Source organism: Bos taurus, chromosome 24 (assembly GCF_002263795.3).
Source record: "Bos taurus isolate L1 Dominette 01449 registration number 42190680 breed Hereford chromosome 24, ARS-UCD2.0, whole genome shotgun sequence".
NCBI lineage: Eukaryota > Metazoa > Chordata > Mammalia > Artiodactyla > Bovidae > Bos > Bos taurus.
The window spans coordinates 43,849,477-43,864,220 of NC_037351.1; the positions used below are offsets into that span (position 1 = coordinate 43,849,477).

Here is a 14,744-nt window from a genome sequence, read left to right on the forward strand (position 1 = left end):
GAGACTGGGTTCAGTCCCTGGGTTGAGAAGATCCCCTGGAGGAGGGCATGGCAACCCACTCCAATATTTTTGCTTGGAGAATTCCCATGGACAGAGGAGCCTGGTGGGCTACAGTCCACGGGCTCCCAAAGAGTCGGGTACAACTGATCAACTAGGCACAGCACAACAGCAACCAGTATTTGGCACAGCCTCTGAAATTAGCAGTCTATGATATGAATGTAAAGGCAAATGCCCTTTCCCACTTTGCTAGATTAAGTTGGAAGGACCAAATTTTATCTACTTTAAAATTATGCTCGGAACTTGACCTTATGCATTAATTCTACTTATGGATAAAGCTCAGTCATTGGCAGACAGGATTTTATTTTGTTTTGTTTTAGAATCTTGCTCTATGAACTTGGAAATAGAACGTGCATTCTATTTCCAGGTAATACTTTGGACACTTGACACTGTGTTTTCAAATTTTCAGTCTTAGTTATATAAGGGATTTTGAAGATACTTTTTATTCCAGTATGACCATAACCACAAAACACACTAAGAGAGAGATGTCCCAGGAAATAGTAGAAGGATTTACATATCTCTAACATGGATGTCATGGAAATGGGGACTGAGATTATGATACAAGGAGGCTGATGATCAGAAACTATGTTTCATAAATCTATTCCTGTTATAGACCAGATACATGAGCTCTCATGTGGGTATATTTAGTTGCAGGCAGGAAGGCAGAAAGAATTTAAAAGTGTGTATATATTAGTGGTTTAGATTTGAAGGTACAGAGTAGAGATGGTGGGTGTCTTGGAAAATAAGTAGTCCTATTCTCAAAATCTTTGTTTATCTGCAAAATAACAGTAATCTGAAAGGAATGAAAATGATACCAGGTAGTCATGAGATAAGTAGAAAGACTCAGTCAATTGTCTATAGTACAGAATAAATCTACCCAAATTCCAAGCTAAAATAATTTTTTAGTTACCCAAGGGGAAAAAAATTGAAGTACAAATAGTGGCATTTTCACTTTTTGCTTTACAGAGCATACTGGAATCTCTATCCTTTGGCATAATGAAGAAAAGAAACCAGAGGTGGCTCTATCTAAAGACCAGTGATCAATGGAATAGAGGCTGTTGGTAGAGCTTCTCTAGAGGAACTCGAGAGTTTGGGAACTAGAGAGGAACTCTAGGAGAGAATTCCCAACTGCTGGGTTGGGATGGGAGCAGATCAAGAGCTCTTCCTTTTCCAGTCCTGTGTGGTCACTATCTACCTTTTGGCCACTCTCCAGTCTCATACTAACTTTCTTCTCTGGGACCTGTTCTTCCACTTGTTCTTGTACCTTACTCTTCCTGCTCATCTGGGGTTTATCTCCCTCCTGCCGGCTTTCTGTCCCTTTCAATACTGTTTTTAGTGGCAGAGCCGAGAATGGGAGAAGAGCAGGCTGTCTAAGCAGCACCTCTCCGTCCTCCTCGCCTCTCTTCTCCTCACCTCGCTCTCGCCGCCTGCTTGCCCTGCTGCTTTGCTCGGCGCCCAGAACACCTTCCACCATGGCCACCTCGGTGAGCTCCCACTTGAACAAAGGCATCAAGCAGGTGTACATGGCCCTACCTCAGGGCGATAAAGTCCAAGCTATGTACATCTGGATCGACAGTACTGGAGAAGGACTGCGCTGCAAGACCCGAACGTTGGATTCTGAACCCAAGTGTATAGAAGAGTTGCCCGAGTGGAATTTTGATGGCTCTAGTACTTTTCAGTCTGAAGGCTCCAACAGTGACATGTATCTTGTCCCCACTGCCATGTTTCGGGACCCTTTCCACAAGGACCCCAACAAGCTGGTGTTCTGTGAAGTCTTCAAGTACAACCGAAAGCCGGCAGAGACCAATTTAAGGCACACCTGTAAACGGATAATGGACATGATGAGCAACCAGCGCCCCTGGTTTGGAATGGAGCAGAAATATACCCTCATGGGCACTGGTGGGCACCCGTTTGGTTGGCCTTCCAATGGCTTTCCTGGGCCCCAGGGTCCCTACTACTGTGGTGTGGGAGTGGACAAGGCCTATGGTAGGGATATTGTGGAGGCTCACTACCGGGCCTGCTTGTACACCGGCATCAAGATTGGGGGCACGAACACCGAGGTCATGCCTGCACAGTGGGAATTCCAGATAGGACCCTGTGAAGGAATCGACATGGGCGATCATCTCTGGGTGGCCCGTTTCATCTTGCATCGTGTGTGTGAAGACTTCGGAGTGATCGCCACCTTTGATTCTAAGCCCAATCCTGGAAACTGGAATGGTGCTGGCTGCCACACCAACTTTAGCACCAAGGCCATGCGAGAGAATGGTCTGAAGTACATTGAGGAGGCCATTGAGAAACTAAGCAAGCGGCACCAGTACCACACCCGAGCCTACGATCCCAAGGGGGGCCTGGACAATGCTCGGCGCCTAACTGGATTCCACGAAACCTCCAACATCAATGACTTCTCTGCCGGCGTGGCCAACCGTGGTGCTAGCATCCGCATCCCCCGGACTGTTGGCCAGGAGAAGAAGGGCTACTTCGAAGACCTTCGCCCATCTGCCAACTGTGACCCCTTCGCCGTGACCGAAGCCCTCATCCACACATGTCTTCTGAACGAAACGGGCGACGAGCCCTTCCAGTACAAGAACTAAGTGGACTAGCCTTGCAGCCCTCGAAACCCCTCTTAATTCTACATCTTACTCCCACTCTCACCCCTCTCAATGTTATAATAGCTATAACTCAAAGGGTGGAATATCAAGGTCTTTTTTTTTTTTTTAATTCCTCACACCCAGTTAATATCTCTTGCTTTCTTTGGTCAGGACTGAAGGGGTCAAGTTCTTAATCACTTCACAACCACCTACCTACTCCTGTCCTTTTCTTTTTCCTATCACTGAAGCTTTCTAGTGCATTAGTTGGGAGGAGGGCAGGGGAACATAACCACTGCTTCCATTTAATCAGGTGTGTTTGTCCAATAGGCATAGCTCTCCGGACAGAGAGCCCAGTCATTGTGAAGGGATGGGGAGGACTCTGAGTGGTTACTGAGTCGGGGACAGGGGTGCTGGATTCTATGGTTAGGTTAGGATTTCCCTTCTTGGTGGGAAGTTCCATTACTTACAAGGTTGTAACCAACTTTCTATCAAAAGTGAAAATTAAGGGGGAAGGAAGGGTGGGAAGTCAGGTAGGAAAATGCCCTAGATCTCCTGGTGTGGTGCTTCCCTTGCCTGGGGCTCAATGCCCTAACAGGCTCCGCATAAATGGATGGATGGCCCTACCTTAAAAGAAAAAGTTCTCATTGTGTGGTCCTCCATTATAACACAAAGCAGAGTAGTATTTTTATATTTAAATGTAATAACAAAAAAATTATATATATGAGTGTGCAGATAAATGTGTGTTTTCTCTTTAGGGAGAAAAAGCCATTCTGGTTACGGGGAACCCAAATTTGAGACTAAGTAGTCTGGTTAGAAATAAGGATCTCCTTTTGAGTGGGCGTGGGGATGGGAGAGGCTGTGCTGGAAGAGTTGGCTGTTTCGGGCTGATATTCCCTCACAACCACTTCAGGGCTTCTCTCTGCCCTGCTTGCCCTTCTGGGAGGCTGACGTTGGTTGGTTAACAAGTGGAAGCCCATGATAGCAATAGCCATCACCTGAGCCCCAGGTTTAAAAGACACACATGTACTTGTACAGGGGTTTGGAAATATGAGTTGGCTGGTCAACTTGAGCATGTTACTGACAAGGGGGTATTGGGGTTATTTTCTGGTGGGACTAGCATGTCACTAAAGCAGGCCTTTTGATAATATTAAAAAAAAAGATTTTTTTTTAAAGCAAAACAGAATTTTAGATTTTAATCATATTTGTTAGGGTTTCTAAGTCTTTGTTTTACAGAATTGCTTGTTTGCTTCAGCTGTCTCCTCCCCATCTCTGCTCTGGAGGAAATGGGACAAGTCTGGAGTCCAAACAGTTGTAATTTTTGTATCTTGGTGTCTGTTCTCTGAGTGTGAAATATTCCCTTCCTTTGTTAAGATTCCTGAGGAGTTACTATTTTTTTTTCTTTTATAATAAAAACAAACCCCACCTTTGTCCTTACTAAAAAAAATAAAAATAAAAAAATAAAGGTAGAAAGTTTCCCTAAGAACACATAGGCTGTACCCCTATGCTTACTGAAAAATGGCTTTTCAACTGAACAGATTAAGTCACTTCCATGCTCACAATGTGCTATTGTGCTATTATGGAGCTGACACCAGCTCTGTTATCATCTTCCTCTGTGGCCTCATGTGAACATTCTCACCTGTGCTTTTTACTTCACCCGTATGTAAAGAAAGCAACACTTACTTTGCCTACATAAATTTATCTCCTAGTTATCTTAGAGAATTCAAATTTATATATAAATTTATGTGTTCTTTAATTCACCTATTCAACAAATATTTGTGAAGTGCTTACCACATGAATGTGATTGAAAAGTAGAAAAAATACTCTATGAATATTGATTCTTCAATTTAGTGTAGGGCCGTGGTGTCTCACATCAGTTTTTTAAAAGTTGTTCTTGTCCCAATATGAAATGAACTCTTGATAAATAGAAAATTTTACTTTTCACATGTTACAGATACCACATTCATATGTGAATGAGCAAGAATAATTGTTCTTTATATTTCCCAAACCTATGGAAAAGGATAGGAAATGAATGGGAAATAGGTGCAAAGCAATTTGGTTTTCAATGGAGGAAATGATCACTTGGCTCCACATGGAAAATAAAGCCCTGTAATCAAGAATTTCATACTACTACTATCCAAAGTCTATCAACCCAGACTGTTAACAATTCCAGTGCTGGACATGACTCCAATAAATTAATGCTTCTGTGAGTTCCATACAGATATCCTATCTTGAAATTAACGGTTTGTTATAATATGTTCAACTGAATACTAAGAATGATGAATATCCTCAAGTCCTTGTGGTGAAGAAGGTATTTCTCCCTGCCTCTGACATCAATACTGCATAAGGTTGCATGCAAAAAGGGAATCCCAGCGCTCTCCTACTCTATATGCATTAGTCACACTAGTACAGTTCTGTCATTAGTAAGTATCATAGAGAGGCCAAATTCTCCCATAAGCTATGTGCTGGTGCTGTCAATCAATTGCCATAACCCTCTTTCAAAATCAATGGGTAAGAGGAACATAAATATTTAAGCAGAGGAAATGAGTAAGCAAAGCAGTAATTAAGGATGCCAGTGGTTCCAAGATAGCAACAGAAATTCTTCACAGATAAACATTTTAACAAACTTTTCACAGAGAGCAAGGAACCACCACAGTGTTGTCTGAGAGACACTAAAGCTGAATACTGGATTTGAATTATTTACTCTCAAAAAGGTGCCAAGTAAAGGCTTCGTTAGAACTGAATTAAGTATATGCCACCAAATGCATAGAATATCTTCCTTGCATTCATTAAAATCAAGGCAATTGGGAGTGACAAAGTGTACAGGGTAACTTAATACAGATACTTGCTGAAATAATTTATGCTCTAAAGCCTGTATTTTCAAAAGGGATCTGGCAGGGACATTTGAAACATCCTGTAGTTCAGTCAGAAATTCCAAATGCCAAATCTTGACTCTGGAGATATGCTTCCTGGGATGCTCTCATTTTCTGAATTTCACAACTTATGAATTATGAAGTGTATATACAAATATGAGAGTAAAACCTTGGAGTATATTTGAAATTAAGGTGCTGACAGTGTTGCTTCACTGAGACTTTTCAACAAAACTATGTTTACTTCTTTTCCCATCTTAGATTATTAGAGTATCAGCATCTCATTGTGGTTTGGTGATCTGTCAGACTTGCATTTAAATTCCCATTCATTCATTTAAGAGTTTCTGATCCAAGACACATCACCAAATTTCTTGGCCAAATTAGATAATAAAAATATAAAAAGTTTTCTAGAGCAAGAAGAACAGATGCATTAATATGTCCAAACAGGTAAATGCAAACTATATGTCACTGTGGATGATGACTACAGCCATGAAATTAAAAGATGCTTGCTACTTGGAACAAAAGCAATGACAAATCTAGACAGAGTATTAAAAAGCAGAGACATCACTTTGCTTTCAAAGGTCCATATGGTCAAGGCTATGGTTTTTCCAGTAGTCATGTATGGATGTGAGAACTGGACAATAAAAAAGGATGAGCGCTGAAGAATTGATGCCTTCAAATTATGGTGCTGGAGAAGACTCTTGAGAGTCCCTTGGACAGCAAGGATATCAAACCAGTCAATCCTTAAGAAAATAAACCCTGAATATTCATTGGAAGAACTGATGCTGAAGTTGAACTCCAACACTTTGACCACCTGATGTGAAGAGCCGACTCATTGGAAAAGACCCTGATGCTGGGAAAGATTGAAGGCAGGAGGAGAAAGGGATGAGAGAGGATGAGATGGTTGGATGGCATCACTGACTCAATGGGCATGAGTTTGCACAAACTCTGGGAGATAGTGAAGGACAGGGAAGCCTGGCATGCTACATATAGTTTTGGGAGATGGTGAAGGACAGGGAAGCCTGGCATGCTACATACAGTCCATGGGGTTGCAAAGAGTTGGACATGACTGAGTGACTGAACAACAACAAATATGCAAACTAATTCTAATGCTTATGATGCATATAGAGAATGCCCCTTGACCTTAGTTTTTATATCTCAAATCACTCTAAAACTGTAATTTTACTTATATAGAAGAGGTAATGCCTTCTCTCCTAAAAGCATTTCTGCTGAAAGATTTTTCTCTGGAATTCAATATATGTAAAAGTGGCCAGACTAACCCAACTTCCTTAGAACTGAAACAAATATAATCTTTAGTTTTCCAGAGCAGGACAAGATTACAAAATATGTAAAACACATCATGCCTGACCTCTGGTGCCATAGGAAAAGGGGTTGAAGATGAGGCATGTAATTCCCTAATGACGCACTCTACATCCAAGTTCAGGAAGTTCTCATCACCCATCCATATGTCCATCAGTGAGCTACCATTCTTTCATCTCAACCTACAATACATTTGCAAGCAAAACAAACAAACAAAAAATAAGCAAAAAACCCCACAAAACTCCTGAGATTTGTTTAGTAATTCTACATTCAGTTAGAGTATATATAGCTGGAGTAACCTGGAAAGAAAAAGGAGGCTGATTAATTCAATTTCTCCTTTAGCTGAGAAAACATTTTTGTTTTTAATCTTTTATTTAAATGTATGAACATGATTTCCTCCCTTAGGAATTATAATACTACCCAACAACTCACTTTTTTTGGTAAAGTGATAGAATAGGACAAGTTAGCTCTAAATTCCCTTCCATTTTTATGTCCGTTAATCTAACATCATAAACTAACAGAGGTGAGAAGAATTCCATTATGTGCTCTACTGTGTTTACTAGAAACAATGCTTCCACTAATAGTTTATTTAAAATATTACCTTGACAAATTTCCTCAGTTAGGGTAATAGAATAACAGCTGACAAATGTTCAGACATGGATCACCTGAGGCACACAGGTCAGAAGACTCTAAGAATTCTTAGTTTGCCCAGAAAACTCCATCTCAGGAGAACCATCTACATCAGAGATTTCCTCTCAGGCCCTTCTCTGGTGTCGACTGAAAAAATAGTCACAACCTGAAAGTTGAGAGATATATTTATTCAGTGAGAATTCTTAGGACTTCAAGCCCCGGAGGCCGCATCTCAAGTAGCCCTGAGAAACTGCTCCAAGGAGGCTGAGGAAGGAGTCAGGATATAGATGTTTGCAGGAAAGGACAAGTAATCTGAATATTAAAAGGTTGCTGTTAATTAAGGAAAACCAGATATCTCAAATTAAGGAATTTAGCACTCTTCCATGCATGGGAAGATGCAAGCTTCTGGACTCACTGAAATAATTTCTTTCATATGTATCTCATATCTGGGGCCAGCATCCTGCTTCTTGATTATTCACATCCTTAATTCCTCCTTTATCATTGAGAGTGGTGGCAGCTGATAGCTGCGGGATCACAGGTATTGTTCTCTCTCTTGGGAGCTCTCCAGGCTCAGAAAATCACATTTAGAGGCCCCAAATCACTGATGGCTGTTATATCCTGGTTTATTGATATGGCAGGAGACATTCCATTTCATACTGAGGATCAATAGAAACTTTAATAACTTTGCTTCGACTTCAAAAGGATAGAATGAGTCCTTTAATCAGCAATTATCTGATTAGCAGGATTCTGAAACCAAAAAAGATTATCAATCACTTAGATTTTATTTCCAGCCTAACTACCCTGTTATTCAGTTGTTAGTTCCATCACAACAAAGTCAATCAACAGGTGCCTAAGATGTGGATACATTTCATGGGTGTTTTAAGTCTAAGAGGGATGGAGAAAATAATGAAAAAAATTTGGAACTGAGCCTTGCTTACCCTGTCCTAAAATGCTGGATGTTTACTTTGAAATCCACAATTCTTTGGATACTTGTCATGGTTCATAAAAGAGATTGACAGCTCGATTATCTCTGAGATGCTTGTCTGTAATCCTTCTTAGTGTGAGCAGGACTTGCAGCAGCACAGCAGTTTGAGATTATAGTCTTTTGTTTTGCTCTAGAGTGATGTTGAAAATCGGCTTTCAGGTAAACAGTAGGAAGATCAACCTACCCACAAATAATTGGTAAGTGGTTTTCACAATAGATTTGGAATAGTCACACTAGGAAGATAATCGGAAGAAATTAAGGATAACTGTCTTAATTTACAGATGAGAAGACAGAGTTGTAGAGAGAGTATTACATTTTCTCAAAGCCATGGAATTAAGTATATATATTGGAAGTTGTGCTTTAAATTCAAGGACTCCTCACTTCTCCTCCAGTCTTTTGTACCTTCAGTATAATATTTGACCCTACTAGAAATTTAAGAATCTAATCATATAACTTCAAAGAAAAAGGTACAATATAGGTCTCCTACTTCTAGAAATGTTGAAGTAACAAGGATTGGACTTGACCTCCCATCAAAAACAAATTAAAAACTAGACAAAATATTTAAAACAATTGTCTTGATAGATTGGAATGAGAGAAACTGAGGTCAGTTGGTTCAGTTCAGTCGCTCAGTCATGTCCGACTCTTTGCGACCCCATGAATAGCAGCACGCCAGGCCTCCCTGTCTATCACCAACTCCCGGAGTTCACCCAGACTCACATCCATCGAGTCAGTGATGCCATCCAGCCATCTCATCCTCTGTCGTCCCCTTCTCCTCCTGCTCCCAATCCCTCCCAGCATCAGAGTCTTTTCCAACGAGTCAACTTTTCGCATGAGGTAGCCAAAGTACTGGAGTTTCAGCTTTAGCATCATTCCTTCCAAAGAAATCCCAGGGCTGATCTCCTTTAAAATGGACTGGTTGGGTCTCCTTGCAGTCCAAGGGACTCTCAAGAGTCTTCTCCAACCACAGTTCAAAAGCATCAATTCTTCAGTGCTCAGCCTTCTTCACAGTCCGACTCTCACATCCATACATGACCACTGGAAAAACCATAGCCTTGACCAGACGAACCTTTGTTGGCAAAGTAATGTCTCTGCTTTTGAATATGCTATCTAGGTTGGTCATAACTTTCCTTCCAAGGAGTAAGCATCTTTTAATTTCATGGCTGCAGTCACCATCTGCAGTGATTTTGGAGCCCAGAAAAATAAAGTCTGACACTGTTTCCACTGTTTCCCCATCTATTTCCCATGAAGTGATGGGACCGGATGCCATGATCTTCATTTTCTGAATGTTGAGCTTTAAGCCAACTTTTTCACTCTCCTCTTTCACTTTCATCAAGAGGCTTTTTAGTTCCTCTTCACTTTCTGCCATAAGGGTGGTGTCATCTGCATATCTGAGGTTATTGATATTTCTCCCTGCAATCTTGATTCCAGCTTGTGTTTCTTCCAGTCCAGCGTTTCTCATGATGTACTCTGCATGTAAGTTAAATAAACAGGGTGACAATATACAGCCTTGACGTACTCCTAATTTATACCCATACTTTTATATGATTCAAATTTCTCCAAAGGTCTTTTGGACTGGAGATTATTGGCTGGATTAAATGACTGTTTTTCTCACTCCTGTCTTTTCCTCAGCAACAATGGGATTTTATCTGTGCCTAGGACCAATAGCTTAAGTTTTTGATGGAAGCAGCAGGTGGTGGGAGTTCATCTATTTCCCACAGTGGTAACCGATTTGTTCATTCACTCCTCCCTCACATTCATTGAATCTCTTTCCAGCCTTTTGCCTTTTCTCATGAGTTACTTTGGAAAGAGCCTGCAAGTGGATATAAATCTCTTATCACAACAGCTCACACTTAGTCTTTAGCAGTTCATTAATATTTTAACTGATTTAGTCTTACTTACTTGTATGGCATTTATTTTGACTACCTGTACTCTAGCATAAGTAACAGAGATGGACATCCTCTCTTTCTCTATGGAGAGAGGTGAAGGCTCTATCCTTCGTTTTCAGACTGTCTTACAACTTCAGATGTCTGACAATTTTGAGGGAAAAAATGTGTTTGTAGTTTACCCAGCGCTTATTCATTGTTAGTGTAGCAACAGTGAAAATTGCTAGACAGTGCGATAGGGCAAGAAAAAGAAACATAAAACATTTGGAAAATAAATAAAACCAGCTCTATTAAAGTAACATTGATATGTAGATAATATTAAATATTCTACAGGTAATTATTGGTTTATAGATGCAAATTAGGCAAGACCATTAAAATACAAAGTTAATGTATCAAAATCACTCATCCTTAATACCATTCACAAATTATGATAAAATGAATACAGTTTATAATTACTGTAAAAACTGAATAGAAGAACTGAATTTAATAAAAGATGCTCATGGTCTCTTCAGACAAAATACAGTTCACTTCAGTTCAGTCGCTCAGTCGTGTCTGACTCTTTTTGACCCCATGGACTGCAGCATGCCAGGCCTCCCTGTCCATCACCAACTCCCGGAGTTTACTCAAACTCACGACCGTTGAGTTGGGATGCCATCCAATCATCTCATCCTCTGTTGTCCCTTTCTCCTCCCGCCTTCAATCTTTCCCAACATCAGAGTCTTCTTTTCAGATGAGGAAGTTCTTCACATAAGGTGGCCAAAGTATTGGAGTTTCAGCTTCACCATCAGTCCTTCTAATGAATATTCAGGATTTATTTCCTTTAGGATGGCCTGGTTGGATCTCCTTGCAGTCCAAGGGACTCTCAAGAGCCTTCTCCAATACCACAGTTCAAAAGCATCAATTCTTCGGTGCTCAGCTTTCTTTGTGGTCCAGCTCTCACATCCATACATGACTACTGGAAAAACCATAGCTTTGACTAAGACAGACATTTGTTGGCAAAGTAATGTCTCTGCTTTTTAATAAGCTGTCTAGGTTGGTCATAACTTTTCTCCCAAGGAGTAAGCGTCTTTTAATTTCATGGCTGCAGTCACCATCTGCAGTGATTTTGGAGCCCAGAATAATAAAGTCTGTCACTGTGTCCCCATCTATTTGCCATGAAGTGATGGGACCAGATGCCATGATCTTAGTTTTCTGAATGTTGGCTTTAAGCCAACTTTTTCATTCTCCTCTTTCACTTTCATGAGGCTCTTTAGTTCTTCTTCACTTTCTGCCATAAAGGTGGTGTCATCTGCATATCTGAGGCCATTGATATTTCTTGATTTCAGTTTGTGATTCATCCAGCCCAGTGTTTCTCATGATGTACTCTGCATATATGTTAAATAAGCAAGGTGACTGTATACAGCCTTGATGTACTCCTATCCCAATTTGGAACCGGTCCATTGTTCCATGTCCAGTTTTAACTGTTGCTTTCTCACCTGTGTACAGATTCTCAAGAGGCAGGTCAGGTGGTCTGGTATTCCCATCTCTTTCAGAATTTTCCGCAGTTTATTGTGATCCACACAGTCAAAGGTTTGGCATAGTCAATAAAGCAGAAGTTGATGTTTTTCTGGAACTCTCTCACTTTTTTGGTGATTCAACAGATGTTGGCAATTTGATATCTGGTTCCTCTGCCTTTTCTAAAACCAGCTTGAATATTTGGAAATTCTCAGTAAATCTTTAATCCAATTTTCTGTTGATGGGTGGGGCTGTGTTCCCTCCCTGTTATTTACCTGGGGCCAAACTGGGCTGGACTTCCCTGGTGGCTCAGATGGTAAAGCTGTCTACAATGCGGGAGACCCATATTGGAGCCCTGGGTTGGGAAGATCCCCTGGAGAAGGAAATGGCAATCCACTCCAGTACTATTGCCTGGAAAATCCCATGGACAGAGGAGCCTGGTATGCTACAGTCTATGGGGTCGCAAAGAGTCAGACACGACTGAGCAACTTCACTTTTTCAAACTGGGCTGGAAGAAGCACAAGCTGGAATCAAGATTGCCAGGAGAAATATCAATAACCTCAGATATGCAGATGACACCACTTTTATGGCAGAAAGTGAAGAGGAAATAAAAAGCCTCTTGATGAAAGTGAAAGAGGAGAGTGAAAAAGTTGGCTTAAAGCTCAACATTCAGAAAACGAAGATCATGACATCTGGTCCCATCACTTCATGGGAAATAGATAGGGAGACAGTGGAAACAGTGTCAGACTTTATTTTTTTGGGCTCCAAAATCACTGCAGATGCTGACTGCAGCCATGAAATTAAAAGACACTTACTCCTTGGAAGGAAAGTTATGACCAACCTAGATAGCATATTCAAAAGCAGAGACATTACTTTGCCAACAAAGGTCCATCTAGTCATGGCTATGGTTTTTCCAGTGGTCATGTATGGATGTGAGAGTTGGACTGTGAAGAAAACTGAATGTGGAAGAATTGATGCTTTTGAACTGTGGTGTTGGAGAAGACTCTTGAGAGTCCTTTGGACTGCAAGGAGATCCAGCCAGTCCATTCTTAAGGAGATCAGTCCTGGGTGTTCATTGGAAGGACTGATGTTGAAACTGAAACTCCAGTACTTTGGCCACCTCATGCGAGGAGTTGACTCATTGGAAAAGACCCTGATGCTGGGAGGGGTTGGAGGCAGGAGGAAAAGGGGATGACAGAGGATGAGATGGCTGGATGGCATCACCGACTCGATGGACATGAGTTCGAGTGAACTCCGGGAGTTGGTGATGGATAGGGAGGCCTGGCGTGCTGCGATTCGTGGGGTCTCAAAGAGTCGGACATTACTGAGTGACTGAACTGAACTGACTGAACTGAAACTATGGTGGAGGTAATGAAGATAATGGCGACCTCCTTCAAAGGGTCCCATGCACACACTGCTACTCTCAGTGCCCCCAGCTGTGCAGCAGGCCACCGCCAACCCATGCCTCCGCCAGAGACTCCTGGACACTCACGGGCAAGTCTGGGTCAGTCTCTTGTAGGGTCACTGCTCCTTTCTTTTGGGTCCTGGTGAGCACAAGGTTCTATTTGAGCCCTCCTAGAGTCTATTTCCAGTCCTGTGTAAGTTCTGGCAGCTCTATGGTGAGGTTAATGGTGACTTCCTCCAAGAGGGTTTATGCCATACCCAAGTCCTCTGCACCCAGAGCCCCTGCCCCTGCAGCAGTCCACTGCTGACCTGTACCTCCACAGGAGATACTCAAACACAGTTCTGTCTCAGTCTCTGTGGGGCCTCTGGTCCTGGTGTGCACAAAGTTTGTTTGAGCCCTCTGAGCATCTCTGTTGGGTATGGGGTTTGAGTCTAAACTCGATTTTGCCCCTCCTACTGTCCTTCTGGGGGTTCTCCTTTGCCCTTGGATGTGTGGTATCTCCTCAAAGTACTTTAGTAGTGATGGATAAATGTGGACTTCAGATATGCTTTAGAATTCTGGCCAGTAGGATTTGCAGACACACTAGCTGTGGGAGCTGGAGAAGGCAATGGCACCCCACTCCAGTACTCTTTCCTGGAAAATCCCATGGATGGAGGAGCCTGGTAGACTGCAGCCCATGGGGTCGCTGAGGGTCGGACACGACTGAGCGACTTCACTTTCACTTTTCACTTTCATGCATTGGAGAAGGAAATGGCAACCCACTCCAGTGTTCTTGCCTGGAGAATCCCAGGGATGGGGGAGCCTGGTGGGCTGCCTTCTGTGGGGTCGCACAGAGTCAGACATGACTGAAGCGACTTAGCAGCAGCAGCAGCTGTGGGAGCTGAGGGAAGGATCAGTATTTGTTAGTCCCTTGGACACCTGGGAGAGGTGCTGCCTTTGGTGTGTAGAGTTGGTACTACTCTTACTAAGTAGTAAAGACTGAGAGAAAGTCAGTTTGATGGGAAGTAATGGTGAAAAATTTTTTTTAATTTTATATTGAGTATGTTAAGACTTAGGTGTCCATTATATATCCAAAAGGAGATTTCCACTTTAGAATAATTAATCTCGTTGTTCCCCTTGCTTAGAAGACACTCTGTACTTTGCATGTTTTTTTTTTTTTTTTTTCCCCCTAGTTATTTAGGCCTTGGCTTGGATATTGCATTCCTAGAGTTTTTCCCTAACTTACTACTCTGACATAGCTACTCATTTATTTTCTGTTGTATGTTGTGTCAATTGTAAATTATATACTCAATCTTTCTAGACAGCATTATTGGTAATGGATATTATCTTGTTTATTATTTGTGATAACATAAACTGAGCAAGAGCAGGACCTCAGTGTTTGGCAACTAGCAGAGGCTCAATGTACGTATTTACACAGTGAATGAGTGCCACTGGAAACAAATATCAGGGGACGTTTAGACCAGTAGATTAATAGGGATAAATAATATCACACATTTATGAGGATTAGCGGTAACA

At 41.7% G+C, this 14,744-nt stretch overlaps 1 pseudogene; it reads left to right on the forward strand.

The window, feature by feature from the left end:
- Positions 1–1,406: 1,406 nt before the first annotated feature.
- LOC100299139 (glutamine synthetase pseudogene) lies at positions 1,407–4,075 on the forward strand (annotated as a pseudogene).
- Positions 4,076–14,744: the final 10,669 nt, after the last annotated feature.